Here is a 27,385-nt window from a genome sequence, read left to right as displayed (position 1 = left end):
TGTCAATTACGAAAAGAGCACATTATTAAAAATGTTTTTACTATTAAATTATATTAACTTAAGAAAGAGAAAAATCTTGGAAAAAGACAGAGACTTGCCTTTTGAGGAATCTTTGCCTATTTAGTGCAGAACCAAGTTCATGGCATTGTTCTTGCCAAAAACAGTATAATAGATTAATAATTGCTTTAGAGTTAAAATAACTGCAACCAAGCCTGGTGTGATTAAACTCTGAGCTCATGTTTACATTGTTTTTATAGTTTCATTCTGCTCCTCCCATCAGTAGAAGCATCGTCCTCCTCTAAAAGCAGGCTGGCTAACCTTCACTTTACCACTCGTAGTGGTTTGGAGTAATGGGGCGTGGCAGCAGGGTTCGGGGTGCAAGGCCTCTGAAATGACCCTGTGGTAAAGTAGTGAGGTCCAGGATAACGTGGTCCCACCCACCGAAGCCCAGATCCAATTGGTTGTCGGCCAGCTTGTCTACGCAGGGCGTTGCCATGGTTTCCAGGCCGTAAAGAAGTCTTTAATCGAGCCGCTGTCATCATGAGATGGTGGTGAGTGTTTGGGCTCGCAGTGGAAAGATGGAGGCAATAGTGAAAAGAGAGGGAATGGGGGAGGCTGGATATCTACTGTGTGGCTCAGAATAGAAATGTACCGCTTCATGATCTACACACATCAGGTTCATTCCTTGTGTCATGAAGTTCCCAGGGCTATATCGCGCCTGGGAACGTATTCATAAATGACATGCTCCTGACACGCTCCTGGCTCATGTCTATTTGTATATGGTATGCTATGTTCTGTACACACTGTTGGATTAGCAGAAGTGTGGAGTGTGGTGTTCAGTGATGACGGGGTGTGCAGAGGAGTGGCGCTGGCTCGGGTATCAAGCTGACTGGGCTCAGACCTCAGGTTTCCGCCACGTAATCTGACACACTTAAGATGGTAGGATGGACGGCAGCATCTTGGCCTGCTGACATTTGTGCCAGAAGGTTTCACACACAAGAATACAGAAGATGCACTTAATGGTAATGGTAGCAGCACTGTGCATGTGTGAGAGCCATCTGAAGAGAATAACAGGCTCTTCATGCAACCCACCTGTTGAGCTTTTTCATGAGTCTAATGTTAACCGTATGTTTAAGGAGCAAACTTTGTTGCTTACGTTCAGGCTGAGATTACCAATCAGGTCACTCATACTACTGTATTGTTCGAGGTAGTTCATTTGTCTTGGCTTGCAGCCGGTGTGTAACCAAATAAAATGGACTTCGAGTCGGTGGTTCCCTGTAGGAGGGTCTGCCGCTGCAGGAGGGAAAATTGCTGCCTCAGCAAGCTGTTTAGTCTCATTCTCGAGGAGCTTACGCCGTGTCTCCCTGTTTAGTATGGGAAACATACGTAGGCTGGCCTGTGATGTCAATTGTTATTGCTGGAGGCCTGCTTTAGGAAAAAATCTCATTTGCCTTTGTAAAGCACTGTAGTGAAAAGGAGCTTATGTCATAAAGAAGCCATTGTGGCTGCTGCGGAGCCCGGCATGAGTGTGTCTGTCTTTAAGTGTCACTACTTTGAGCCATACATTGTGGATTTCACGTGTGTTTTCCTCACATTTGTGCAGGTTTCAATGAACAATGGTTTCTGTGCCTGTTTGTTCATGCTGCACACAAAGGGAGTTAAGCAGAGGCCTTTTGTGTGGCCGACTTATGAATGAGAGCTGCTATTGTAGAAGCCATAAATGATTACATATTTTTTCTGCTTGCCTCTCTTTGATTTTATGTGCTCTTTTTCATTGTGCAACTCCATAACTTTTGCATGTGGTGGAGGATAAGGTACAAGATAGTAATGGAGAGAGTCATGGTGTGTATCAGCTTGTAGAGAACAAAACATGACCAATTTAACATAACCCAAACATTTGCATTTGAAAAGAATAATGTCTTAAAAGACTTGCTTGACCTTTATGAATTGAATCAGTACCCACCCATAAAACATTCTTGTCACTGCATGATTCTTCTAGGGTTGTGCTGGTACATTTCCAGCTGCAAATGTGTGTAAATGTGGCACTGTTACTTGATATACAATACATAACCCCATCAACGTTCCCTGGATGGATTATTTAAGCTTAAAAGTAAGGACCTTTCATGATAAACAACTCCAAATTGAGATGGGACACAAAATGTGAGTAGCATCATAAAAAGCCGGGACTGAAAAATGCAGCTTAGTGGATATCAGATCAATAACTGTTAGTCATGTAATCACTCTCAGACTGAATCTTACTAACCTCTAGCAAGCAAGAAGTCTGTTTCAGCCACAGATGGAACAACAAATGTACTCAAAAATTTAAAGAAATGTGGAAAAATCAAGTAAAGGAAAAAGTCTTGATCCGCCACCGTTTGCATTATGCTAAAGGTTGAAATATGTACATTAATTCTTTAGAAACGCATGTCACCACATAGCAAAAAGTAAGAGCAGTGTGGGGTGGGGGAGTTTGGGTCTGGCAGATGAGATAAACTGTATGTTTGATTTCTCTTATGAATACAAATTGCAGACATATGGGGGAGGAGAAGATTGAAGTAAAACATTTGATATTTATTGCCGCCACAGTTTTTTCTATTCATTTTTTTAACCATTCCTGACGACCACCTCTTCCATCTCAACAAGCCTCCCCTCACATTCAGCTTGTTCGTGTTTTACGGAGCAGCAGATTTGTGCGCTGTCCTCTAAATCATTTCCCTCTCTCGCAGATTGCTCCCTGCTGGAATATTGGCCTGACAGCCGTTTTTTTTCCTCCCTCTGCTTCCCCAGTGGACTCATTTACATTTATGCACGCAGCAATTAATTACAGGCTGGCGCTGGCCTTGTAAATTAGAGGGAGCCGAGGTCGCCCTCATTATTGCCCCTGACAGTTAAAGCCTTGTTTGGGTCGTGACAAGGTTGACTTCAGGCTGGGACAGTGGAAGCTTAGCAGTGGTTGGCTGGTCTTCATACATCTGATATCATTTTGTAGCAAATTAAGAAAATTTACTTTCTTGATGAATATGTTATTTTGTATTTTTTATTTTTTTCCTCAATCCAAAAAAGTTTTGCAACCTTAATGTTCTATAACCTAAAACCTTTTTCTCTTTGTAGCCATAGGTCATCATTCTAGGCATTGTGTTTTGTTTTTAGCGTAATGCCTTCTGTGTGTTTTGGGGTCTTTCATCCACATACTTGTGGAGGAGTTTTTCTATAGACTCAGGAGTCAGGCAGGGGACTTCTCACGGTATTGGCCTTTTCAAGTGAAGACGCTTCAACTTTTTCTGGCTCCTTCCCTCACAAGGCCATTCTTTCTTCTCTGTCACGCAGTGATGTGTTTGTGCATACCTTACCAGCTTGACAAAAGAGGGGAGAGATCCTATTCACTTCTGCCTTTGACATTCACCTCTTGTTTTTACAATCTTTCCAAGGCGCGCTGTTTGCACAGTGGAACAGGCTTTGTCTTGAAGAAGTTGGACAATGGCTAGCGCCATAATGTGATCTCCTGAGTGTAATGAGCAGAGGGGCGAGGTCTACATGTATGTGCTGGCGCTTGCCCCTACCAACCCTCTCCCTCCCTCCTGCCATTTACTTTAGCAATATTTCATGTTAACAGTGACTTGGGAGAGAATACATGTTGTCACTTAAGCCTCTGTAATGTTCACCTAGGTCTTTTGTTAAGGGAACACAAAGGCTTTTCATTTATGCAAACATCCCCTTCCCTCATTCCACTTATTGAAGGTGTTCTGAGTAGCAGTTTGCCCACCCACATGCATATCTGCAACCTTGTCTTTTTTATCAACATGACCACAAAACATTCATATTAAAACTTTATCTTTCCCTCACTTTAAGCAACTTTTTTAGCAGCATAAGCCCAACCACACATGTAATCAAAGTCCCGCTGCACTTTGCACATCCAACCAATCAACAACCAGCCGCCCTCTGTCCAGTAAGAGATATGCTTGTTGTATTGTCAAACAGTGTGAGAAACCCCAACTTACCACACCTTTTTATATCAGAATTGAGGGGGACTGCATCTGAAACATTTTGAAACTTTCCCAAACTATCCCACAACCACTGCCCACTTCACACAGAGATTGACCAGGTGTGTGGAGGTGAGAGAGTATGCAGGATTTGAACTTCTCTCTCTTCACAGCTATTTCTGTCCCTCTTCATATATATAAACGAGCGCATGACACCATGAATGTCTCTGGGAAAAGATGCCTTGTCAGACAGCACATCGTACAAGTTTGTTTGTTAGTGATGTCACACGTTAGGGGTTGAACAAAACATTTCCAGTGAATGTAATTGAGACAGCAATTATATGTTTCTCCAAAACATATTTGTCAAAGCAAATTAGTACTATATGAACATTGTAGGAAATAGAATTGATATCTGGCAAGTCATCAAGTCATCTATCAAGTGTGAAATGCAGAAAAATAATAGCTCAGTGATAATAGGAAGTTAAATAGCTCGCTAGCAGCCCTTGAGAGAAAACACAGAGAGATAGCAACAAAAACATTACGAGGTCCGTACAACACAGCCAGCGGTCCTCTGAGAGTCAACGTGTGCTATAAGCTCATCGTTTATGGGTCAAGTGAACCTCATTCTGGTTTAATTGCCCATATGATTAGTTGGAACCATATTCCGTTTCCTATGGTGCAGACATGGAAGTGGCAACACAGAGCCTCATGTGGTGCTAAGCTCATTGAGAGTGCTTCTGTCTCATAGAGTTCCATTGTTCTTACTCCAGTGTGTCCGCGTCTGCACAAGTGGCACTGACAGCTGCAACAAGACAACATTTGGGACTGTGCATATTTTGTTGCGTGAATGCGCGCATTCATTGTGCAGGTGCAGGCATTGCTCTTAATATAACACAGTGTATCTCCTCGTCGTGCACCATTTCTCTCAGCTCTCTTGTTACTATCTGTAACTATGAAGTCACGGCTTTGCCTTTGCCAAAAGCAAGTCTCTGGTCTTTCGTTTTGTTGCTCTAAGTGTCTTTTCCAGATAGGTGCTTTTTTTGTTGCTGGCTCAGCGGTAGGGTAACATGTGCCATTTTACAGCTGTTAGACAGTGGGCCAAAAAGGTAGCTGTTACTTCCTGCAGTTGTCAGGAGGAGCCTGGAATGGCTTTATACCGTGGGTCTCCTATGTCAGCTCCCCATCAGAGGTGAATGAGAAGAGAAGTGGTTCGAGACTGGGCATGTGGGAAAGCGTGAGCAAGAGAGTGGGGTGGATAAATACAAAAAAATATGAGCTTTTAAGAGTGAGTAAGCAAAGGATAAAGAACAAAAGCAACACTAAAACAAGAAAAAATTGTTTGTGTGGGCTTGTTGTCTTAGCGAGTCTGTGTCAGTCTTTTTAGATCTGTTTTAGTGTTGAATGGTTCCAGTGACCAGTAACTCAGTAATGAGTTCATCTACTTCCATAAGAACATCTCTCTTTTTTGTTATTTGTGTCTGTAAGAATCACCTTGTAGTAGGGTCATGTATTATGGCTGAGATAAAAACCATGATATTACTTACAATATGGTAAATATTTGCAAAATCACTTAATTAAATGGTGTGTGGAGGCTCTAGGGTGTAGAAGTTATTTCTTGCGTTAGCTGCAAAACAACATAAATTGATAACAGTGATATTCAGCTGAAGAACTGTGTTTAACATGTTTTACACCAGAAAGAAGACGACTTACATATAGAAAACAAAACCTTTTACAGTGTACTTTCATTCATTTTTGATCATATTGTGATGATGATTCCACTTAAAGCCCAATGAAACACTGAATTGTTGTCTGATTTGTACATTTCTGTGTCTCTGCTTGGGAAATTCTCAGGCCCAAGTTTAAAAAAAAAAAAGTATTTAATATGAACGTTGCAGCTCACAGAGGGTTAATATACACGTAGGAGCTTGAAAATCTACAGGGGCAGGTATTGAAATCTATAAACTCTTAAACTCATAAACTCTCCTGCCACACCCTCAGTGACTGCAATATGGTACCACTCCTGCACAGTTAGTCTTATTATTTAAGATTGTATTATCATGATCTACCATGCACGACACCTTCATTCTACACATTAGCAAAGTGGAAGTGCACTTTACATATACAGTAGTGTATACAGTATTTATATATATGTACATGTCATCGTGTGAATGCACAGGCTGTTTTTTTCAGAACTCATGCATGTTAGTGTGAATGTGAGTGCATACAAGCCTGCCGTTGAATATGTGTGTGTGTGTGTGTGTGTATGTAAGAGAGCATGTGTGCTTTGCGGCAACTCTCCTCTACTGGGCAGCCAGTTGTCTCTCTTATTACCCAGCATCCTCCAGGTGTCAGATCTGCCATCTGCAGATGAGTGGCAGGGCGTGTGGAGTGGAGGAATGGAGGGAAGAGAGGGGGGTAAAAAAGGAGAGGAAACAGAATAACTGGTTCTGCAGACATCTGGAACGTGTTCAGACGGGTCATCGAGAGCCGCAGAGTGTGTATGGTGCTCAAGCGATTCCAACTCACAGTAGTTTGATTGAAAAGGTGGCTTTTAGAGTCCTTGGCTTTTCAAATTTTGTTGGGCAATATTGCTTCTTCTACAAAAAAAAAAAAAAGTTGTATCTCAGATAAATGTTTGGATTTTTCACACAAGTGTGTTTTTTGCAGACTATTTGTTATTATTAATATCACAAGAACTTCTTACTGTATAAGCCTTTGAGTTGTTCTGGTCAGAATTACCCATAATTGTGCCCTGAGAGAAAAAATGCATCACAGAGAGAATCATTTGGTTGATTAAAGACATGAATAAAAGATCATACATGCCCAGTGTTTGCTTTTTTCTTCATTGTTCTCAATTAGCCTCAAATTGTGGAATCAAAGGGGTGTTTGTATTGCGCTCTTTGTACAACTTAGATACTGTGTTAAGGCGCCGTTATGATGCATAGTGTCAGAGAACTGCTGCTGTGCTGTGTTTTGTTGCCTGTCTGTGTGAATACATTCTCTCTCTTTAAGTCCCTCCCTATCCAGTTCAGTTATTTCTTTAATTAGCAGCCTCCCACTCTCAATTTAGACTAGCTCCCGTCATCTCTCAATTTGGGGCCCACTCACAGTGATCCTGTCCTGAACATGGTACCTTCAAAGCGCTCCGTGATCAGTTTGACCCTTTTGATGTTGTTATTTGTTTTCTATGACCCCTGGTTTAGCAAATGGCTGTTTGTAGTGTGTGCTTGTGTGCGTGTGAGGCTATAATAAGGCTGACCCCAGGTTAGGTCTCAGAGTGGTCTGTTTAAGCCAGGCAGACCAGGCTGTCCATCTGGTGAGAGTGATTTTTTTTTTTCTCGTTGGAATCAATTTCTGAAAGAAAATATCAGGCATCACTAATTGTATTAAGACAGATTGCAGCCAAGACTTCAAAGCTGCGTACAAGAATCACGCTGTTTGTCGTTTGTTAGGCTTTGCGTGGCTGAGTGTGTGCCGGTGTTTATGCAGTAAAAGCGCTGTGTGAGAGATACACTGATCCTCTGTTGCCTCTGCTGTGGACTTCACACAGGACCTCTGTTCTGTCTTGAACGTCCACTACAGAGGGACCTCAGGTGGGCTGAGAGTGCATTCACTGAGTTCCAAAAACAGTTTCCAATTCAATTTTTCATACCTTGTCAAACCTCAAATTTGTTGGCCAGATGTGAAGAATTTGGTCAGTGTTCATGAAAATGAATCCTGATTCCTATGGCAAGACGCTTTTCCTTTAAAGGGCTGATTCACCCAAAATGTTGGTTTTACTTACACTTACCTATTGCTTTAAGATGTCTATCTCTGAGCAAATGGAATTTAGTTTTTATTGCTCCCAGCATTTGGAAATGTTTATAGAAACATCTCTTTCCACAAATACTGTCCCGCTATTTGTAAAATTAAATTCCTCTCACCTCCATGGTATTGGCTTAGAGGAAGAAATCTGAAACAGACATTTCAAAACTATCTGTGTGGCTAGATACCCACGTGGATGTAGTGGCAAATACCATTATTTTTTGTAATTTGGGTGAAATGACATAACAAACATGTTACACAATGGTAATAATCCTTTTTCTTTCTGTTTTCCTTTTTTCCAGGGGACGTTCATGAATTTTAAAGTCATCCAAAAGTGAGAAGAGGGTGTTGGAGTTGAAGTCTCTTATTTCTGTAAGTTTCCTTAATTGATTGACACAGATGATATTTATGTCCTTGTACTGTAACACTGACAGCTTGTATATGCCTTTGTGCTGTTGTTTGGCACTTTGGATGATTGCTTCCACCAAATGGCAGATAATAATCTTTCATAAAGAACACGTCATTGTTTCCTCTGTACAGAATGGAGCAACTCTTGCTGTGTGTGTTCGAACACACCACATTTTGCACCAGTAGAGTGTGTGTGTGTGTGGGGGGGGGGTATGTTAGTCCATGTAAGCAAAACTGTAGCTGACTCTGTGCATGTCCACTGCCTCTCTCTCCTCCATCGCCACATACAGAACGCTTTTGATTAGTTTCACAGCAAATGCAGACCTCCACTCCAGTTAGTATTCTGCCCTGTGCACCCTCAATAGCGGCTTTCACTTGGGTGAAGAAAGGGGTCTTTTAAAGACTCTCACAGGCATCACTCCAGGAACCTTTCAGCGCTGAGACTTACAGTATGCCTTTTAAAGGACTTTCTCTCTGTGAGCAATAAAGATTATATCTGGAGTCAAATAGTGCTGTAGGTAACACTAGCCTAAATTAAGCTGGTGAGGTCGCAGTGACTGATCTCAATGGTTTCAGCAGAGGCAGGAGACATATGAAATGTACAGATGGAAGAGGTTGAAGAAAAGAGTGATCTGGCCATCTGGCTAATCCCCCTGTTTAAGAATACTTATTAAGGCCCTCTCCAGTGGCTCTTGAGCCGTGTCACTGCTAGGTCACCAAGTGCCCTGTTTGATTCTCACTCGCAACTTGCTCGCACAGTGGACAAACAGGCTTCAGTGTTTTGTTGTGGTTAATAATCTGTGTCCTGCTGGTTGGTCGGGGAGTTCAGTTTCAAAGACTTGATTTATTTCTCGTGTAAATCGTCTTTTATCACAGTCTGGGGGTCGAGACCCCATTAAGGGGTCACAAGATAAGTGAAAGATCTTTGTTTTTTTTTCTTGTGAATTATTCTTTTCTTTTTTCTTTTCATGCCTCTAAAAGTATTCAAATATAACAATCTGAGGAGGATTTACAGTTTGAACTGGTCATAACCCGCTGACAGATGCAACCTGTGATGTTGCAAGTAGACATAGGTTTGTTTCAAGGGTTCACAAGTCAAAAACGTTCAGAACTGATGTAGAGCAACTAACTGGTGAAATGTCTAGTGACAGATATTTTTGGAAGATGATATTTTATCACTGAACAGCAATAAAATAATGCAAACATCACAGTAATTAATATAGGCCTCATACATTCTTTCTCCTGTCTAGTATGCATTTAAGGAAAGGAATTGTGTCATGATTGGGGAAAACCTGACCACTTAGGCCCACTTTTAATTCCATCAAACTCCCTTAATTTCATCAGTTCATCTGGAAACTTGAAATCACATTATTGTGTCTTTTAACATGCAGTTACTTTTCAAATCTAATTACATGGCGGTAAGATGACAAGTGGACCCTCCTAACAAAATTACAGTCTTTATAGGGTACCGAACGTATCGTGACAGCAACAATTTATGGTATCTTTGTTTTATAGGACTTTGGAAGGAAGAGGTTGCTGTGCGCTGTCCTTGACTTGTACTGTACGTATATAACGGCTTTGATCAGAAGAGCTGGGGTGTCTATGACTAATGTTTTAGATGATCTGACATCACCGGACAGTTTGACAAAATCTGTCTTAAACAGGTTCATATTGGTTACAGTGTCTTTATAGAGTGTGGAGAACTAGATCCAGATTTTTATTTGTGCATCCAAAATCTGTTTTGTGCTCGATTTGTAGAATAAGCTCACAGCTCATTTAGCCCTAAATTTACACAATGTGTTAGCCTAGCATGGCATTTATAGATATAAATGTAAAGCCTGCAAAGTATTAAATACAGCTGTATTGTAGCTGTGAGAAAAGATTTCAGCCACTTCATACATCATTACTGGCCTTTCTGCACAGCTCTGTTGTTACATGGTTGCTGTAATGGCAGTCATTTGCAAAGAGTTAGAAAAGTGACCAGACAGCAAGCAGTCATTGGGCTGATTTGTGGTAAGCTAATGAGCTAATGAGCTAATGAATTCACTGAGGTTACCTGTTTGGTTTCCCCAAAAACAATGTCCTTCTCTGCTTTTTACTTCAGCTTCGTATGTGAACTTCACTGCATTACAGTGTAAGATAAATCAACCCTGCTAATGGGCAGTGTCTAACATCATTTTGTGTAGTTTCTCAGTACTTAACCTTATGTTAACAGTGAGCTACTATGTCCTATTGAGCTTGGACATTTAGTTAATTGATCTGATTTGTCCACACATATGAAATGTCCACTTAGGTCTTGGACAGAATGCCTCGCAGGTTTGCAGAAATGAGCTCCATTTAGCTGTGGGAAAAGGGAGCGGAACCTCAGCGATCTTCTTCGGCCACACTTCAAGTCAGCACATTTGTTCATGCGTGCCAGCTCACCAGCACATGTAATGTCAAGTACATATGTTTTTGTGTTATGCATTTAGTTGTTTTCCAGGCAGTGTCTGTGTCAATTTATTTGTGTTTGTGCTTGCATGCATGTTTGTGTTTTGCACACTCATGCCTCATCAACATCCCGTCTGAGGCCCATCTGGTTTGCTTTGAAGAGGCTCGTGGAGCTGCAGTGGCCAGGCCTTTAAGGCAGGGCCGGGCCAGCAGCGGTTCCTCCCTACTTACACATTAATCCACGGTGCAAGGCTCTTTGCCAGTAACAGTATAGACCGACCCTCGTGGCTACTTCCCAAACCACCCAAGCTCATACCCCACTTTCTCTCTTCTATTGCCCTTGAAATGGGGCCTGCTGTAAATATTATCTCCCCCTGTGCTTTATCCCTCCGTTTATCCCTAAGTCGGCAGAGAGAAGAAAGGAGCCGTGGGGCTGAGTCACTTTTTCCCCTCTCTTCTCCTCTCTCCAAAACCACAGGCAGCGGCAGCGGCTTCCTGGAGATGAGCGCTTTTGTCTGTTGTGTGACCGCTGCGGCTTTAGGCAGATCCTCCTCTGATGAGGTAATGCACAGGCTAGATGAGGAGGCAGAGTGAGAAAGGAGGGAGGTGAAGGAGGAGATCAGCCTGAGGATGGATCTACATTTTAACCTTTGATTTATCCAGGGAAAGGGTACTCTAAGGGGGTGCATGTTCCTTTTCAGCAACACCCAGCTTCACATGGAGGCCACTGCACACACACACCTACTTAGAGGTGGACAGTGGTGCCTGCTGGCCTCTGCAGCATTTGTGGGTACCATGATGAGGGACTCCACAAAAGCTGATGCAGGAGTCAAATCATTATTCCTTTATGTAGATATGAAGGTTTTCCCAGGTCATCTTGTTTCCCAACAAGCCTAGTTAGAAGAAATCATATACCTTTAGGCAACTGTGTCAGTTACTTTGAGGGTGAAATGTGCGAAGAAAGGAAGGCTGAACATCCCTTATGACATGTTGCTCTTGGTAATGAGTTGAGATGCCTGGATAAGATAGTCAAACCCCTAATACTAAAGTATCATTTATTCTACATTCAAGAGGTGTCATGAGACATTAATGATGGAGAATGGACAGTTTTTAAATGCCAATCCAGCCCATTTTCAGTTTGTGCAACAAGTGTCTGAAATGTGTATTTTTTATAGTTGCCCACAAATGCGTTGCGCAGCACATACATTGGGAGAGTGTGAAAGGAGATGTGAGTGAGTGGATGATGTATGGACATATGTAATAGACCAGATGTGAAGTGATCAGCAAGCATCCTGAGGTTAGCATGTCTTCATCAGTTTCCCTCATCTGCCTGACAAGAGAGTATTCCCATTATACCTCCAATGTTCTGTTACCAGGAAATAAAACGGCTGGCAACTGCAGTGCTGGTGCTGATCATGGAGTTGCTGATAGTTCAGAAAAAGCACATGATACACACAAACACACACACACACCAGGACAAGGAGTTGGCAGCGGAGGGAACTGTAGTACACGGGGAACTGGCAAGACTAAATTTGGAGGAGAACGGGGAAATGTTGCAGTGAAGTGAGAGTAAATGTGTTTCTTGAATTCTCTTACCGTGACACTAGACTTAGTGATGAGTTGTGTAACCTACTATGATGAATGAAGCAAAAAACTAAATATAGGATAATATTAAAAAAGCTGTCATTATGATGCAATTCCATGAGCAAATAATTATTTCTGAACTGCAGATATCACATCTGCAGAAACAATTAAATTTGTTTCAAGAATTCATCAGTAATTGTTACAAAATAGGTTTAGTTTAGCAACAATTTACAATATATCAACATTTCTTGTGCTGAAATGTTGTGAAATGAAGATAGCCAGTCAGATAAGAGTATTTCAGCTGCTAGTGAAAGAAATCTTCATAGGAAAAAAAAGTGTGAAAGGATTTATATGATTCTAAGAAACGTTTCCACTCAGCTTTCACATTTGGCAATAAAAAAGTTGGACAGAAACACAGCTTGTGTGTATGTGTGCAACGACACTTACAGTCTCTCTGCCTGTTTGAACCCGTCTTTTCTCTCTTTACTCCAGTGACAACTGTTATCTGCTCGGACTTCTGGCCTCCTGTTGAGGAATGCCACCAGACTCGCTGACATTCAGGATAATTGCTTCCTGTTTTAACTGTCATGGGTCATGGAGGTCAGAGGTCAGGGTCAATCTCAGCTGTTGTGCTCTGAGCTACAGGGGGATGCCACCTGGTCCTTATATCATGGTGATTTTTCTCAGCTTTTCAGCAAGCTTTGTTAAAAAGCGAAGGGTTTAAAATAGCTTGAGTTGTTGCCTATGTAAGTAGAAAGAAGGTACACAAAGCATCACCTCTTCAACAGTGTTTCTGCTGCAATGCTAACACCTGTTTCTGAAGGGGCTTGTGGTAGCTTCCCATTTGTGAACACTATTTTGCTGACCCTGAATGCAGCTTGCTACCGAACACCAACAACACCACATCCTCATAATTACAGTATGCTCATTACAGTAAAAAAAAAAAAAAAAACGGCATCTCATTTTAAAGCTGCCATCAGCCAAAATTAACTGGCCTTAATGGCTGCTGATTGCATTCCTACACTGGCCAACCCCCTCCTCCATTTTTAGTGATCTGATCATTTAAGTACATGCTAGCATAATTGAGGTCTCTTCCTTGATTAGATTTGCACCAGCTTTTAACAAAGCCTGCTCGAACTTAATCCAATGAGCCCCATTGTAGGGAGCGCAGAGGGATGACATCGCTCCTGGTTAGCTTCAAAATCAACTGAGCCGTCAAGCAATTAGAGGCTAGGCTGATAAAGAGGCTGGACAACTTAAAGTAATGACAGTGTTTCTCCGAGCTCACAAGACAACAAGTGGACAATTGATCAGTAATTCATACCTAGATGTGAGAGCTATTTCCATGACTTTAAGTTCAAGGGTTTGTTTCACTTTAACAATAAGAATGCTTTTAGTTAACGACAAGGCATGAAGCGACATGAAGCAACAAGCATCAAAATGAAATGGAAATGGAACATAATGGCTGGTTTTGACTGGATTTTAATGTTTATGTCTATGTTATGCTCTTCTGCAGAGCTTCATCACTTCTGCTTTTGTCTGCTCAGCAAATGCACCTGAATTAGTCTTGATGGTGCTGGTGGTGAGGCATGTTGATGTCTTGGAATTCTACGCCGTTATGTGCACATTATGCACTCAGCAGACCTGACCCACTGGGACTGGAGCGAGCAGCCCAGCAGAGTGTAAAGGTGTCGGCTGTCCTCTGCTGACACCTGCCCGTCCATAATCACAGTTAGAGACTAAACCTCTTTCTGACCTGTGGCTGTGTGTCACACACTCAATCCCCTAATCTTCTCCTTTGTTCTCTGTCACCGTCAATTAGTCATATACCACCAGTCAGCCAGAGGAAAGTGTGTGTGAGAATACATGCCTGTGCTTGATAACTTTAATTAGACCATGCAACCAACGTCTTACTGTAAATGCATGCAGCAGTTAACGGTAAGAAGTTGGTTGCATATTGAGTGTGCATGTAAATTAGAGCAAAATTACTTGTTGTTGAACAGAAATTTAACAAGCAACTACTTTGCTTTAACAATTTTTTTAAGCAAAAGTACCCAAAAATACACAGCATCTAGCCTCTAAAATGTGAGTCTTTGCTGGTTTTCTGATTTAATATCTTAGGGTTCTGAACTATTGGTTGGGCAAAACAATCAATTTAAAGATGAAGTTGTGATGGGTCTTTATATAAACCGAATGCTTAATCGATTACTTGAACTGGCAGATAAATCGATAATGAAAATAATTGTTAGGTGTAGCCCTTTCAAAATGTTGGTGATTTTTGCAATTTATTTTTTAATAAAGTTGAGAAAATTTTATGTCCAAAAGTAATCATAGCATCGGCCAAATCTTATAGTTTCTTTAAAAAAAACCCACCTGAGACAGATTTTTTAATGTGATGTTTATCTTTATTTGACCTTACAGACATGTCTTATTAGACTTGGTCTAATTGATCTCACCTCCGACCAGATCAGTGTCTAGATTAAGAACAGGAAGGGTTGCGTCTGAGCCAAGACTCTTTTTCTCTCAACCTCGTCTTCCCATCCATTCTGTGTCTGTAAACCTTCCTCTATTCTTAACAATAGGATTTCACACTCACTATAAATAGGCCTGAACAAGTCGGAGCTTACCTGTTCAAGCTGTAACTAATCCAGAACTATTTCTATAGTTCCCCTTGAGGTTCAATGATCTGGCCCATAAGGTGCCAGGGGATGAGCAGGCATGCTGGTATGTGGGAGAGGAAGAAATAAAGAGAGAGAAAGAGAGTAATGATTTTGGATGCAGGCCTAGTTTGTGATGCAGCCTTTTGGAAATCAAAAGCTGTTGATTACGGTTTCAGGATGTTTTTACTATGCCTTTCTGATGTTAATGTACTTTACTGAACTCAATCATTCAGATTTGGCAGAAGAGGAATAGCAGGTCAGAAAATGGGGTATTTGTACACATATTCTATTGCTCACTCAGGCAGCTGCAGACTATATACACCACCTTATCTTGGTCCTGTGTTTACAGGTGATTGTTGACAGTAGCTGATACGCGGTGTGATAAATGCACTTTGATTTACAGAGGAAACAAAGCTGTATTATGTGAGCCAGGGACACTTAAGATTGGAGTAACTGTGATATGAACACAGTCCAAATTTATGTGTGCGTATTCAAGAGGGCAAGCAGCTCCGGAGTATGTTTGTTAAAGCCCTTGGATGAGGCTCCAAAATGCTTGGCTCCCTTTCAAATGCTGGATCACTTGCTGATAATAGAGACAGATTTTTGATGCTGTTGCCAATTTGTCGTTATTGAAAGATACGCGTTTAGATATGCAGTCAACAGTGCTGTGTATAGGCATCGCTGCAGAAAAAATATACAAATGTAAATAAATTATCATCTGGACGCTATTAATTTAACCTATGGAGTCTTACTCAATAATTAATGTCTATTGGCATATGACCCTATGTGCCATACAGTAAACAGCATGTCTCATAACTATGTATGAGATCTTGTAGTCAGCTAATATATGGCTGAAAGGCCCAGAGACAAGCCCTTGGTCTTAATAAATCAGCCATATCTAATGAACCTCCTAATTGTGATTTACAGCCTGCAAGCCCAGTGCTACGATGGAGAGAGAAATGGCTGAAAAGAGAGAGAGAAGGGGGGTGGTGGGTGGTGGGTGGGGGGCTGGTAGGAGAGCAGTCAGAGGACTCGTCCAGCGGAGCACCAGGCAAAAAAAGAAACGCAGCTTTATTAAAAACGCTGCTCCCTTCCAGCAACTGTGAAATTCTTGAGTGAGTCTCATGAGAGATTTGTCAAGATATGACACTTAATGCGATAAAAATCAGAACAGCTGGACGAGTAACCATTACACTCACAGTCCAACCAACAACAGAAAGAAAGAGAAGGGATATTTATACATTCACTTAAAGTAGTAATGCCCCCATTCCAGTTTCTTTTTTTTTTTAGATTTGTCATTTATTACTTGGTGATTTTGTTTTCAGTGGAATCAGTACCATGACATACACTTTTTTATTGTTGATTTTTCAGGTTGTTTGTGTGTGTTCTGTTTTTGTTGCTATCGCCAACAATTCTTCTCCTATTTAGTCCGCACTAACTGAAAACATGCGGCGCATTGCTTCTGTGCCAGAATATTTTTCTCATTAAAGATCTATCAACATCGGCCGTTCAAAACAACAAATGTAAAAGCTTGTATGAACTGCCTGCACAATAGAATCACTACTGTTTTAAACGCTGCTGTTATTTAAAGCGGAGAAGCTAAGCAGCAAAATAGAAATGTGTTAATATGAAAGATTTAATGCCTGATGTGCATATGCTAGACTTTCCATGCTTGGACCGAACAGCCCCAGTCTTAAAAATTTGCCCTGATTCAAGGGCTTAAGTCCTTGTGAATAACGGCTGCTGTGATTGGCTAGATTAACACCCTACATGGTTTAAAGTGAGCCCTTGTGCACCATGAACAATGTATATTTGCTGTGGGCCGGTAAGGGATAATGGATACCTTGTGCGGTGTACAGAGGCTCTAACCTGCAGCACACACTCACACCTCTCTACACTCAAGAATGTGACTGTGTACATGTGTACATGGGTTTTTACATACTTGCTTATGTTCAATTCCAGACAAAGTTAGAGCATGACTTATTTACTTTCCTCGCCTATTTTTTCTCAGTATGAACTGGCCACAGAGCCTCTTCAACATTTCTGCCCTACATGTGTTTATAGGCCACTCGTCCATGCCATCAGATATATCTTATCTTAACACCCAGACTTTTTCCCATAATACACATATACAGCTAAACACACTCACATACACTCTATAACGAGTGGTTTCAGCGCGAGCAGGGGACACACTGTGGAAAGGATTAGTCTGGATTGTGACAGCTCGACATGCCGGGGGACACTGACATGCCTCCAACCGCCAGACAAGACAACTGCTCCCGGAGGGGAGAAGATGTTTTCATGGTGCTCGACTGCTGCTTCAGCATTACCTCCATCACTTCTCCTCTACTGCCTTTAAACTGCTTTCAAGTCTTAAAAAATATATATATATATATATATGTTTTTTTAAAATGTTTTTGAATGTTTATGAAAGGAAGTCAAACAAATTAAAATGAAATGATATGACAGTAACATCATCATTACCAGAATCAGGCCTGACAGCATATAGGGTTTTTCCTTTCTCTGTGGCAGCCATCAGTAAAGTCTTTACACAAAATTACTAATAACTAGTAATTATTAACTAATAATAATTTTAAAAAATGTACAAATGCCCAAATAATACTATAGCAAAGCAGGGTGTAATATTAAAAATTCCACTGCACCTGGAGCCAATCCTAAAAATAATGTCCTCATGGTGCACCAAGGGGCATGTCATAAATGTTTGTGCTGTAATTTATATGTCATAAAATAGGGGAACAGATATAAAATTGAAAAATGAAGTAAAGAATTTCACATCTTAGATTGTAAAATTATCCATAATTTTATACTATTGGTTGAATTTAGGATTATTGGAGTGTTGCACTTAAACCATCTGGACTGATAGGTTGAAAAATGTAATTACATTCCTACACATCTCCACTCTTTCTCTTGACATGCCTGTATATGTGACAGTTATACACTGCCAAAATGAGTAGAAATTAAATCCTGTGTTTGGAGCACAGATGACTTGTTAGAACCATCTGTACACATTACACATTCAGGCCGGTCAATAATTGAATAAAAATATGTTGTTTTTTTGACTGACTGAAAGTAGCATGCCTCTGAATAATGCAGCCATTTCATGCTAACAAAGCTGAGGAAATCCTCAAAGCTCTTTCTCAGATAGGGAACAAAGCTCATTGTCAGAGGATAGAGAGGCAACTGGGATTACAATGGGGGCATCCAGTGAAACGACTTGTCAGTCCTAATCTGGGATTAGCAGGCTTTCGCGCCTCCTGGGCACTCTAAAAGCCACCTGTTTGGACGCTCCTGCAGATGATGTTACTCTCTAGAGCTCCTTGTTTGATTCTAATTCTTTTGTTTACATCAAAGTTTTAAATTATTTTGTTTTTCCATTATGAGGATACAATCTAACATTCAGATCTATTCAGAAATGTAGTTTACAATAGACCATTCATTTGAATTTGCTAAAATAAAAGGTGTGTATTCATTAATTCAGTTCGTATGGTCCTTTGCAGAGCTATGCAACCAGTGCCACCAAGAAATTGTTGTCCTTTAGGGTTGCAGTAATTTCTATTCTAATTCGAACATGTGAATGGTCTGTGATGCTTTAAGTTTTCTTTGTTTTTGTCAACAAATCAACAAATGAAACCACTTTTGTGTTTTAGAGAAATATTTTTACCCCCTCTGTGTCATCATGTCCTCTCAACACAACATTTACTGAATTATAAATGGGTACCGGAGATGGTCAAATGCAGTAAATTGCACAGAATAACAGTAAACATGGATGTCTGTTGATCGTTCTAAGCTATGGTGAGACCCTTGTGTCCTGTAATGACTTATTGAAGCTCACTTTTTTATGCTGCCAGCCTCAGGGCTAATGTAATCACTCTGAAAAATGTGTGAGGGCAGCTGTCGTATTGCCACGGGCTTCTATCATGACTTTCTACTGTTGATGTCACCCTGAAATAGACTTTACTGGCAATGATACGTTTGAAACATAACCCTTTAGAAAATTAAACCGCTTTCATTCCTTAATCTGGTTAATCTATTTAATGTAAAGCACAGTAAACATATTTGCATTCCTTTGGATGCTTAATACAAATATCCACTTGAATCTTGTTTTTGGGCCGATATTGAGCCAGATCTTTTTACATGAAACATAATTTAAAATGCAGTTAATGTCTTTCTTCCATGGAAAAAAGGTATCCATAGTTTCATCTATATTATCAAGATAATAGGGTTTCCCCCTTGTTTACTAACTTATGTCAACTATATGGAAAGATCAAAGCACAACAATGCTTAAAACTTGTGTAATAAGCTTATTTGTGCATCACAGTAGTATTATGGTCCCCAATAAGGTCAAAGGTAACTAGTGGGATAATAAGGATGAAGTGAGAGGAGGTGGTGGTTCGCTACTGCATCAGCTCCTGCTGGTAAACACAGCATTACCTCCTGTAAGATGTTTGTCAGATGGCAAGCTGTAAAAGCTTTAAGATGAAAAAGATCAGAGGTGAAAAGAGATGAGGAGAAAGAGAGATGATGAGGGAAGGATCGTAGAGTGAGTTCCAATGTTGACCTTCATCAGAGCTCTGATGTTAACTTAACAAGTTAACATGTTTATCTGACGTGGCCAAAATAAATGAGTGAAATTAAGGTTAGTTAACTTTTCCCTAGGAATGTATATGTGTGTGCTACCTTTTATGCCTTTAGGTATTCATTCTGAATATTGGGACATATATGACTTTAGTTTAACATCACAAACAAAATACTGGGAAGGTGCATCCTCTGTAAGATCTGACTATAGTATAGTGAGTGTTGGTGTAGAGCTTTAAGAGAATGTATTAAAATTTATGTTGACTGTTGGCGGAATGAAAGCATCCTTCTCTGCTTTAGATGTCTTACCTATGAAATATTTTAGTACCTTATACATTTGATAGTTTATAATTGCTCCTTATCCCCAAAAGTTACATTTTTAATTCAGCTGTTTTTTTTATTTTACTTTGCAAAATTACAAAATGACCTACAGAGGTTGAAACATCCAGGACTCCTCCCCACTTCGTAGAGTTCCTGAAACATATTGCAGGAATGGCAAACTGTTTTTAATAGCCAACAGCAAGTTCAATTATCTTTAACTATCTAATTATTTTATTTTTTTCTGACTGCCAACATAAAAGATGCTTTCTGCTTTAATTGTTTCTTTTTATGCAAACTAGGAAAATTGACTGTCTCACTGATAAAGTTGATCAGATAGCCAAAACCATTGCTTCAATAGAAAATACGAGGAAATCACGTTTGATGTTCACGAACAAGCATCTGGAGACGCAAGTAACTGATGACATTGACCAAACCGTAAATAGATCCCAGCGCAACAATCTTCCAGTGCACAATGTACCAAAAAAGAGGGAAGGTAATAAAATGAAGGCATACCTGGCAGCAACATTAATGGCAAAGCTTAAAATCCAAGTCAGGGAACATGACATCAAACTGGCCTATTGGACTGGGGAAGAAGGAGTGTAACTACTCACCTTCCAAAAAACACCAAAGACATTCTGAATGCCTCCAGAGCTGCATAGAGAGAAGAACAACAGTGACACCTGACTTCTTGCGGACAAGGTCAGGAGGAATTCTGGCCACTTTGGAAACAACTACATAATTATTATTAGTCTCGAAACGACCCTGCATCAATATGGATTTGGATTGACGAAATATGTGAAGAGTTCCCCAACCTTCGGTCTGCCTCTGCCTTTCTAAAGCCTGAGCCCTGTAAAGTGCACTGGGTTATAGCTACTGACGGAATTAATTTTATGACAAAGGGGCCGTATAATTTTTTTCAAAAGACTCGAACTGATATCTTAAGAAGAATTAAAAGAACATGATCACCATTATTGACCCGTTTCTTTTAGCTTGATATAAGTCTTGAAGCAGGTTACTGCTGTCTCAATAATCTAACAACAACACAATCATCAGGGCAATATGTATACGTGTGTTAGATCTGAACGTATGTATAGATCTATGTTAAAAACCTAATATATCTACAGTTTTGTAAAACAACTTTTCCTTGAGCATGAAATCAATTTTAAAAAAAAGATTCACACTGACCAGGTCTTCTAACTACCGTGGGCGGGAGGTGGCAGACAAACAGTCCTTTTGAGCTGCTGAGTGTTGACTCTGGTCTTCAATAGTTATTTCAATGGTTTACTCTGTATCGTTGCCATGAAGTAGATAAATGTATATGTGTACTGTATTTGTGTTAGCTAGGGGTGTGTTCGTGTGCCAGGAAAAATAACAAGCACAAGGGAGGGTGTTGGTCAATAAGGCCACTTCTGGATTTCTTGGGGTCTGCGGTTTTGGTCCGGGTCCTTGAACACAGAGACCCGGCATAGTGGTATGTGTTTGCGCCCACTGTACAAGCGATGCATTCATAATTTTTTGAGTGTTCCATCATTGGCTTTGATTGAGATTTTCCATCGGCAGGACTAATGGAGACATCAAACCCCATGTTTGCTCCAGGTGTCCATCTGATGAGAGACAAAATCCTTAAATTGCAATTTCTGTTAGTGTTGAAGTACTTTGAAGACACTGAATACAGTGAATTTCTCTCCACATGTTCCTCCATGGAATGGATAGAGAATATGTTTTGGCAATTTTATATTTGAAGAGGTTTATTTCAAAACCAAATATTGTTCCACCCATTTCTCACAAAAAAAAACTACCTACATTAAGGGAGAACCCGCTGAACAATATTATTGATGCTATTAAATATCCTAAAAACCTTTGCTTATAGCATTTAAGTACTATTTGGAACTATTATTAGTACTGTGTTAGAAAATATTATTAAATTTTCAAGTCAATTTATCTCTTACATTTTTTTCATATGCCAGGGGACAGTAAATTTGGCGTTTCATTGATGATTTCAATACCAAACTGATTACCATAGAATATCAATGATAGGCCAGCCAATAACCAACCAGCTAATAACCACCATTTATCCATGCCATCTTCATGGGGGATCTAGTGCAATGTGACTTCACCACTGACCTCTTGACTAACACGTTTGTATTGGTGTGGCTCGTAGAAATTCCCCAATAGTTCTTTGAACATATATATGAATAGAAGATGGAAACACAAAACATGTTTATGGTTCTGACGACCACAAATTGAATTGTTTTTGACGTGGTTTTAAAAGTTGTACAAGGAGGCAAATTATCTCGTTTAACTAGGTTAAAACAGAAAAATGACTATATTAACGTTGTTCAAGTGACAACTGTTTTCTTACTCTTTTTAAATGAAATCTTTCAGTTTAATAAGAGGTAATTCAGTTTTACTCTGTCCCCGGTCAGAATGCTGCCCCTGCCCATCCCCTCTGAGTGCCTTGTGGTTGTAAATACTTTCTAACGAGATAAATACATAGAGCTCTTCAGTGTAACACACTGATGGTCACTCAATGACTTTTGTTTACCTGAGAATTGTGAAAGGATTTCGTTGTGACAGCTGATGGATGTACACTCTGCTCTGACCCGACCATCACACACAGCATCCGCCTTCTGCTTACCTCCCTTCATTGTTTCACTTAAGTCATAAAAAGGTCAGAGAATACCTGCAGTCGCATGCGATAAGCACTTACAGCTTTGAAATAGAGCAGCTTCTTGTTGGCTCTGCTGTGTACAGAGCTACAGAGCTGGCTCTTGCAGTGAAATGTATGTTAATAGGTTGGAATTTCAGAAAACAAAACTGCTTTTCTTGCTATTAAGGCAGTGACGAAATGAGCTGGTTTGGGGATAACTGGCGTTGCTATTGAATGTTTCTATTTTGGGCAAAAGAGCTGGGACGAGGGATTCTCTGGGAGAAAACAGGGCAGCATGTGTGTGTTCACATTCCACATGTCTGACCTATGACAGTGCCCTCTGTTTGCGGTGCTCTGCAATGATCTAATGAGAGTCCAGACAGTCCCAAGATTTAGGAGCTGGGAGAGCTGTTCTCATACAAGGCCAATTCTCCTAATTAATTTTTTCATTTATTTATCCAGGGAAAGTAACTGAGCACACATGTTCTTTTTAGCAACGCCCTACTCATTCACACCTGGGAGTTGCCCTGTACAACCACAGACTTTTAGGTTTTGAAAGAAGGAGGCATTTAGGGGGTAGGGGTTCTAGTGATAGACGCTATCAGTGTATTATGGGAGTTGTTTGTTTTTTGTTTAGCTCGACCAATTTAAGAGACCAAAATCAGGATATCTCATCCTCATGTTTGGATTTGACCATTCTTAGTATCCCTTTAAAGGATTCCAATTTTTAACAACCTGGATCTTATTTTGTAGATCATACAGGTTTTATACAAACCCCTGCAGGTTAGTCACACTTATTTAGGAATGAAACAAAACTGTCTATTTTAAACGTCCATCAAGGTTTACTGACAGGCCTTCTGGTTCAGCTTTGAGCTGTTGTACTTGCCTAAGTTTGCTCAGATATTTTTTTTGTGTAATGAAATATTATCGCTGACATTGTGGATGTGCTTACATTCAGTGTTTACTTCTAGACAGAGTGGTTGGCTAAACTGCTTTCCTAACAGACTTTGCTGTAGTGATGCTGCTGTGTCACCTGATCCCAGCAGGTATTTTTGGTGTTGTTCAGTGTTGTTGGCACAAACTTGTGGCTTGCTCAAGAACACAGAGTGGCAGTTGTTGTTGGATGTTTACAAGGATACCATCAATAATGTCATCTTTCCAGTGATATAGTTTGAGTTGCTTCAGTTGCTAATATAGGCACTCTGTTTTTTCCTCTGTTAAACCTTTAGTTTCCCTTTTCTTTTCTTCCACCATATCTTCTTGTTGGGACTGCCCTACAGACAAACAGTTCCAAGGAAGGTCCTCAGTTTTCTTTCTCCCACTGTGTTTTCTCTCCTCTCATTCTCTGTCTCTCCTTCTCTTTGGTATTTCCCACTTCCTCAGTTTTATCCAGCTGGGACGGCTGGAGATTTTACACCCAATTGGTTGAGTCGAAGGCCTTTGTCAGAGCCCTTCTCTTGCTCTACAAGTGGCAGAAGGGACTTGGGTTGTGAATGGCGCTTTGTGTACTGTTTTTCTAAGAGGGGGCCCCTCTCTCCCGCTCTCATCTGTCACAGGTCCCTCTCCGTCCACGCTCCACAATGCCTGATTGTTTCTGCCAAGTCGCCAGGTTCCAGGCCAGATCTCAGCAACACTTTCCTGCCAAATTCCGACCCCGGTTTTCGTTTTTCTTCCACTCACAAAGGGATTCTAAGTTACTGTCCACATTTTAGAATGGGAATTAGTTAGCTGTCTACCAGCAACAGTTTGTTTGTCGAATGTGTCTCTGAGGTTGGCTGTAAGAATTCCCATAGACAACAAAGGGGGGGGGGGGGGAAACTTAGGTTGAGATTTCTTCTCATGTACATGGGGTTGAACCTGCGCAGATATGAACCGCTCCGACTGCACAAAATGGAGATGGAATGGAGACTCTTCCTGTTAGTTTGAGGGAGGAAGTCTTCACATCGCATCTGTTTATCTCCTCAGCCCCCTGTCTTGTGGAGGATTGGGCTACTAAATACTGTAAATTGGTGACTTCAGGTACAAAAAATGCCTGTGTATAATTTGAAACTTTATTTTCACAGCACAAAACAAGAGCTACTCTGCTAATGTAAAGTTTACTATAAAAAGCTACAATTGAGCCAGTGAAGGCGAATACTGCTGCTAAGCTTTTCCTAGCGTGCTTAAATCCCTGGTAAGTCTCTGATCCACCTTAAACCTCTTTTTAACTCAAGACTACAATTAATCTACTTTAAGATTCCTCTTACAAAGATAGTTGGTTTGCGAAACAAAGGATGCACAATTGGATTAAATGACTTGACTTTTTGTTTACCCATTAATGTGGCCCTGTTTGGCAGCTTTCCTCAGGTAATGTCTGAATGAGAGGAAAGATTTAGGAGCCTTGTCTCAACTTTCATTACTGAGACTTGCTGATGGCTGCCAGCAGTGTCTCTGTACTGCTTGATTGAATCCATGTTTGACCCTGCTGTCCTTACTGAATGATTGATAGCCCTAAAAGTAGCAACAAATAATTAAAAAGACGCTCTACACCGACATCACTTAATTAATTCCCTGTAGAAATCTTACATTTTCTCACTTTTTGTGCAATCAACACAAGCACATACGTTCTGTAATGTTCAGATACATGCTCAGTAACTCAGCCTGTAGCTGTTACGATAGATAATCGGTCATGCCCTGTCTAGGAATTGGCTACAGGGATTGAGACATTGACTCAAAAATCCAATCAGAGGGTGGCCATAATTACAACAACAATGCAATCTGTCTTGTACATTTTAACATTTCAGTTTCAAGACGGTGTCAATGTGTTGTCACACAGCAGTTTCCCTTCAGTGTATTTTAACTGAACTTCTAGGAAAAGGTTGCGCCACAGAAGAGAACCAGCAGGCATTCATGTTTATGCCCACTAGATACACATTACTCAAATACTAATCTCACACAATTTCCTCTTATAGGAACGACTGGCAGAGTTTGGAATATAACAATAAGTTGGCACCATGCACTCACCTTTCTCAAATGACCAATCGCACAGAAAAGGGTGTGTCTAGCACTTTACACAACTTCCAGACAATCGTTAATCAGAATGACTAAATAAGTAAACAGCTTTCCCACAGCTGAGTAATCTTTACAACAACCTATGACAACCAATGTTGACCTCCATGTTGAATACAGGTATAACCAGCTGAGGCATCTCTGGTGAAGGGCGGCTACTAACGTACAAACCAGGTGAATCCAGAAGATCCATGTAGTATGCTATGCTTCTCACTAATGTTCTTTCAGTTTTTAATTCACAAGGTATGAGCAGAGCAGAACAAGTCCTGCCTGATCATGTATTTATCTACCCTCATATTAAAGCCTGCAGCTCTGCCCAACAGTTCTGGGAACCAAACCTTTTCTCATGCTTTATAGCCAGATATAACAGCCAACATGTGTGAATAAGGGGACGAAGAATTGTACATTTAATGGAGAGTGAGCTTTGCTGTGGGAGGCTGCGAAATAATTTTCCTTCCATTTTTTTTTTCCAAGCAAGAGCTGAATCACAGATGACCTGAAAAACTGCCAGACATGCTAAGTGGTAACGGAGGAGGAGCCTGACTAGACAGAAATCTTTAAACCAGTTCAGGAGAACCAAAACAAAGCCAGTCAGCATTTAGTGGGGTCTAATTGAAATCCCTCATTTGCACTCGTCTTGGTAATGCGACACTATTTTGTGCCAAGCACTGGAAAAAATATAAAGTCGTTTCGCTTCCCAACTTTCTAATAATCATTCAATTTTAACATATTGTTTTTAGATCATTGTCTATAATATTAAACTAAAATTACATAATTTTCTCTAACGCAGACAGTAAGGTAAAGAGTAAAGTACCACGCATTCTAACCCAGAACACAATTTCCTCTTTTCTGGGAGTTCATGCAGAAGCAGCAAATGTGTTATTAAGCCTAAAATTATGGAACATTTGTTTGGTGCATTCAGGGCAAAAAATAAAAAACTCAGTGTAGGCAGAGAGGGTAATGCCAGATAGTGATGTGAAGACATAGAGGGGCAAGATAGGGTCTATTTGGTGGATGAGACTCTAGAGGGACGGCACAGACAGCATCAATCTGATATAATGTTGTGTCATTTGGTAAAATCTGTTCTGATTCTACTATTTGAAGAAGAGGTGAAGGTAAAATAGCAGCTGTGGTTGTCCACTGCTTCCCTGTGCACATTGGGGCCAGTTGTGAAAGTACATTTACACCAGTACTGCACTTAAGTACCACAATCTTGTGGTAAGTACCACAATCTTGTGGTACTTAAGTCCTTTACTTGAGTATTTCTGATACTTTATACTTCTACTCCATTACATTTTGGAGGCAAATATTGTACTTTTTACTCCACTACAATTGTTTGATAACTTTAGTTACTAGTAACTTTGCAGAATCCCATTAGTAATACAAAATGTAAATTAATTAATACATTACGATGTATTATTATAGTCCATCAAGCCACCTATATATAATCTAATTAAAATGAGTGACATTAAAGTGATGAACACATTAATACATTTAATACATTAATATAATATATATTATTCTGAAATGGTAAATTCTGCATTTTTACTATTTGAACTTATATTTTCATGCAAATTATTTTCTACTTTTACTTATAACAGTAATATTTTGAATGTAAAACACCCTAAAACTCCTACAGATATAGACACAGAGTAAGCCTGGACACGTTGTATGATGAAGGAACATGATAGTAGGTTTATTGTAAAATAAAAAATAGTCGTAAATAGTACTCTAATCTGTATAATCGTGTAATGTCTATTTTAGTGTCACATACTTAACAGTTGAATGTCGAAAATTATAGTTAACTTTCTGTTTGGTCGGTGGATCAGGTTTCCTGTGCGCGTCCACGGTGGAGAAAGCATGTGACTGCGCGTCCCCACGGAAGCTGTGTGTGTGTGTGTGTG

The 27,385-nt window shown here is 40.3% G+C and overlaps 1 protein-coding gene across 1 annotated transcript in view; it reads left to right on the top strand.

Moving 5' to 3' along the window:
* Window positions 1-27,385, top strand: part of LOC118330868 (transcription factor SOX-6-like) — a gene marked incomplete in the record, with an annotated part of 105,754 nt that overhangs the window by 8,251 nt on the left and 70,118 nt on the right. Inside the window, 1 exon segment of the mRNA XM_035665563.1 lies at window positions 8,087-8,156.

This window comes from Morone saxatilis, unplaced genomic scaffold, assembly GCF_004916995.1.
Source record: "Morone saxatilis isolate NCDOM2014 unplaced genomic scaffold, NCSU_SB_2.0 Contig2, whole genome shotgun sequence".
Lineage (NCBI taxonomy): Eukaryota > Metazoa > Chordata > Actinopteri > Moronidae > Morone > Morone saxatilis.
The sequence above is the reverse complement of the archived record's forward strand: the minus strand, read 5'-3'. Positions and strand labels throughout refer to the sequence as shown.